The sequence below is a fragment of the Pinus tabuliformis genome, chromosome X, assembly GCF_031772625.1.
Source record: "Pinus tabuliformis cultivar Carrire ecotype Pingquan chromosome X, CPIR1, whole genome shotgun sequence".
In the NCBI taxonomy this organism is placed as follows: domain Eukaryota; kingdom Viridiplantae; phylum Streptophyta; class Pinopsida; order Pinales; family Pinaceae; genus Pinus; species Pinus tabuliformis.
Genome location: NC_142308.1, coordinates 858,617,125 through 858,622,371, shown reverse-complemented (window position 1 = coordinate 858,622,371; position 5,247 = coordinate 858,617,125).

Genomic DNA, 5,247 nt, shown 5'->3' with positions numbered 1-5,247 from the left:
AGAATGCACTAAGACTTGGCACTTGGCACCTATTGGCACCTAGTGTTGGCGTGTCTGGCATGCCCCTCTTGGAAAAAGTAAAGTGATGACTTATTAACCCTCTTTTGTGTTTATTTCCTTGTAGTTTAACTTGTTTCTGTTGAGAAATGGCAAAAAGAAATTCTATTTTAATTTTCCCTTGAATTAAACTCAAAATTAAAATCGAATTCTATTCTCATAGAAACTTGTAAATAGTTAATGAAGTTTAATTAACTTAATTATCTTAAGAATTTTGAGTTGGAAGTATTTATGTAGTCATGTATATGTTCTCCCTAAATTTTAGGGGTCCAGTATGAGTTTAATTGTGAGTTGTCATTAGATAACTCAGTTAACTAAGTTATGTTCAGTTAAATTATTTCCAAACTATTTGTGAAACTAATAGAGAGTTAACAATCAGTTGGTGCACTAATGCATCCACTAGTGCTACTCCAGTTAACTAAAGATTCCCTCATCAGAAACTCATGCATGTCCATTCTGAGAAAGACCCAATTGACACTAGAGTGCAGGGACAATGTTCTTTTAGTTGTATGATTTACTGAGTTGTATAGATTGTGCATGTAATCAGGAACTGGACCTAGTTTGGATGCGTATTTTTGGATGCACTGGATTCCCATTAATATGGGCTATTCAGCCATAGGAATTGTGCAAGGAAATAGGAGCTTGGGGAGCAGCAGAAGAGGCTAACGTTTGGCTTGAGCTTGCTTGTGAGCTGGGAGATTGATCATACTGAGTGCTGGGATTGTTCTTGTGAGAACAAGCATTGTATATCATCTTCGATTTATGATATATGCAATACAGATAGTGGGGTTTCGAGCTATGGCCTTCCCTAGATAAATATTCTGTTATGTGTGTTAGATTATCTTCCTCTTGTCGATTATTGTTTTGATTGATCTTTATGGGCTTCTGCTATAAAGAGTAGAGTAGATTATTGCCTTGTGTTTTAGTACATTACATGAGCTACTGATATAGATTTATGACATCTAAAACCCTAACTACTAGTGGTCCCTTGCATAATACTGGCTAACCACTTTATTTATTAAATATGGCCCATTTATAACTAATTGTGGTCCATTTTCTATAAAGCGGGTCAACCACTTACAATTATTATTAATGTGGATAACCACTTATGATCTCTATTGACTCAACTAACTAACTATGACTTTGACTAGGCCCCTTGGGCTTATTACATAAATAAAGGGGTTAGGGTTGGAACCTAACATCCGCATGACTCTTGACTTTCCAACTCCTAATGACCATTGGACTTCTAAAACCTTTGGACTTCCAAATGACTTTTGGAATTACATATGAATTTTGGTATTAGATGTATTTTGGATGTCCATGACATTTTTGTCCACACATGACTCTTAGACTTCCCCTTATTTATCTTTACAATGATTACAACAATACATCATGAAGTCCACTTCATCATATGATGAGACTTGACATGTCACTATCTTTTATGACTAGGACTAACAGTGACTAATCACATGGACTTTCTCTAGTGGTGACATGGCTACCACTTGTATCTTTGTTCTACTTGTAACTTCAATCATTGATGTCTCTACCCTCCAAAGGGTATTTGATCTGATGGAGTCTTTGGGGTGCTTTGATAAAAAATATTCAATTGTGTTCCATTATTTCCATGCTTCCTTTGTTTGTTTTTTTAACCGATATCCCTTGTGCATACTTGCCATGTTGTTCCTGGAATACCTATGTCTGCAATTACTCATGACAAGCAACCATCAACTTGAAAATATCCTATTCTACCATGTTTTATGCATATTTCTTTGTTCATTCCTTTTTAGTGCACTCAAGAGGGACAAAATAAGATTTTGGGTGCATGGGTACACTTTGAATGGATAAAGGTCTAAGGGAAGGAGGCTTCAGGGCTTTATCATGTGATCGTGCACTCAAGAGCGAGAAGCAGTTAAGGCAGGGCACTAGGCATAAGTCTGAAGGATGAAGGGGAATTCTTCGGCTTCCCAAGTGTGCATTGCACCCAAGGAAGAGAGGGAGGGCACAGGGCACACTCCTGAAGGCTGAAGGAGGAAGGCTTCATGCCTTCGGGGTGCACTCATGTGCCTAAGAGGTCCAAGAGGGTGCAGGGCTCACTCCTGAAGGTTGAAGGTTATTTCTTCGTGCCTTCGAAGTGTGCTCATGCACTCAAAGGGTCCAGTAGGGAACATGACATATTTTGGAAGGTTGAAGGTTGGGCTTAAGGTGTTCAGGGTGTGCTCATGCACTTAAGGAGGGCACACTTCTTCGAGTCGAAGGAGTGCACTCTAAGGAAGCCTTGGTTCTTTTGAGGGTGCAGTTCAGAACAAGTAAGGGAAAGGGATTAAGGAGTGTGCCTTGCACTCTTAGAGTGTATAGGGTGCACTTCCAAACAACGAAGGATTATCAATCAAGGCTTTAGAGTGCACTCATACGCTCTTGGCCTTAATGTTTTTGCTTTGAAACCAAAGTTTGTCTAAGTGCGAAAGATAGGAACAAGGGGGCAATCATGTTGACATTTTGGACATAAAGCCATGTGCGACACATAACAACTCATCAAGAAAACTTAGTCAAGCTTGAACATTGACAAATATACATCAAAACACCACTTTGTACACATTTCCCAAGTGCAATGAGTGAAATGTGTGTGATTGCGACCCAAAAGTGTTGTTTCATCACAATAAAGATGTTACAACCATGAAAGGCACCTAAGTATGTTCTAACCAATGTGACAACACTTGATACCATGGAAGGACACTTGAAACATATATGTTAAAATTGGAAACTAGGGCCAAACTCCATGTGGGTCATTTTATTTCTAGCATTTGATATTTTTCTTGGATCCCTCTCATCAAGAGGTGTAGGATTGATCTAAATATCATCTGATTCCAATAAGTATTCATGAAGTTATGAATTTATTTGTGTTATAAGACAATTCATCAAGGTCATCCAACAACCAAATAAACCCCACATGTGCTCAATGTTTTAGTATAAAAGGAGATGACTTGAGAGTAATTTCTCACACACACTTATATCTTTATTTCTCTCCACTTGTCTTGGGTTTTAGTGGAAGATAAATCTAGGAGTGGAAGCCCTAGCCATTGGAGGAAAAGAGGCTTCCCTAAACGTAGATGGAAGGCAGCCCTAGATGTAGATGGAAGGCAGCCCGAGGTGTAGATAGAAGGTAGCCCTAGACGCAGATGGAAGGTAGCCCTAAACACTATCCTAAGGCATCCCTAACCTACACTATCTCAAGGGTAACCTAGACACAGTCAAGATAAGGATATACACTGCCCTAATAGGTCCTAGCTGCAACAAAGTCATGGGTCTTTTGGATAAATGAGTTGTTGTTAGGAGGGCCTAGGAGCTGGGCTAGAAGGTGGCAATCCAAGGCCTACTTTAATGAAGGAGAAGGGATGTTAAGATCACCATTGTGACCACTTGAAGAGGCAACAAGGTCCGTGTGAAATCTGCATGCATGTAAGTATTGCTATGATGGTTAAAACAACCCTCTAAATGGAGTTGTAGGTGTCTCCTCAACCAACGAGGTCACCTACCTTGTAAAGAAAGGAAGGCCGCATAATTCAAGGTGAGTTGTGGGCTGATCGTTGGACTATTGTAGGTTGCAGGAGGGTTCCCTAACCAGTGATCAAATTCTTTCCATGAACAACAGTATAGAGATGTTGGATACTCCCACATAGGAGCTGCAATGTCACTAACCAATAGGACAATGGGACATCAACATGTTGGGATGACAAATTTGATGGGACAACCCAATGACATAGGACAGTTGTGACAATTATGTAGCAGTGGCACAAGTGGGACAACTGCTAGCTAGTGCAACAAGGTAAATAGGACAGCAAGGTACACAGTGCTCTATAGATGCATGGGATAGCAAGGTACATAGTGCTATATAGACATGGAACAACTGTGACATGGCAGCAAAGGTACATAGGACAATAGCAAGCATGGTGCAACATGGACAACATGGCAAGCATGGTGCATCATGGAAAGCATGGACAACATGGCAAGCAGGGTGTAGCATGGAAAGCATGGACAACATGGATAATAGTGGCAAGCATGGTGTTGCAAGCACATGAGACATGTTGTATGATAGCATGGTTATGACACATGGGGCAGCATTATAGCATAAGGTGTAGCAGTATGATGTGTACAACATGGTCATGATGTCCAACATTGTGATGATGGGTGTAGCATGGTGCATCACGGTGAGGTGCAGCATGATGGTGGGATGTAGAAAAATCATAGGAGAATGAGTCACCTTGGAGAATCAATTGAAGCAACATGTCTTAAACTGATCTCATGTATCATCTTCTTAGAGATGATCTATGTTCTTATATAGATAAGTCAAAGTGTTCACTTCTGTTGTAAATGTACTATCTCTCTCTCTCTCTCTCTGCTGAACTATTGAAGAACACAAAAGAAGAATTGATCAAGGGTTTCCCCACATTGGGGTTTGTCCATGGCTAGCGCCACATATTGTGTCCTCTTGTCTTGCCAGGCTTGTCTTATGCAATTTATGTTTATTTTCTATCTGCAATTTATTTTAATGTTGATGTGATTGCTAATATGGAAAAGATAATGAGCTAACTATGAAAATTGAAATAAATTGCTCTAAACATAGGACATACCTAAAATTAACATGGTATCAGAGCTGAGGTGAAGACAATGCCCAAGCTAGAGTGAAAGAGAAATCACTGAAGACAGTTGGGAAAGGAAAAAAGGATCAATGGATTCCTCATCCCTCTTCAAATTCACCAAGGGTGAAGTCAAAGAAGAGAACATTATCAAAATGGTGTAGTGGAAGCTTCTGATGGCCTACCTAAAAACCAATTCATTGGGAAGTCTGGATCTAAGGGTGGAAAGAAAGATACATGCCTTGTTTGTAATAAGTTCGGCCATTATGCGAAGGAGTGTTCGAATGGTAGGGACACATCTCTTGATGAAGATAACAATCATTTCAGAGACATCTTCAATGATCAAGGGAATGTCAGGTAATGCAGGTCATCAAGGAAATGACTGATTCTTCAAGAAAGCAAGGAACCCCTGATATGAAGAATCAAATGTTGTTTCTGATTAGATAAAGAAGTGTTATCTTGTATTGGCCCTCTCCTTCAGATTACTTGGGACTCTGGCTTATTGATCATATTTCTTCAAGGCACTTCATCGGATAGGAGGGTGCTATCTCTAATT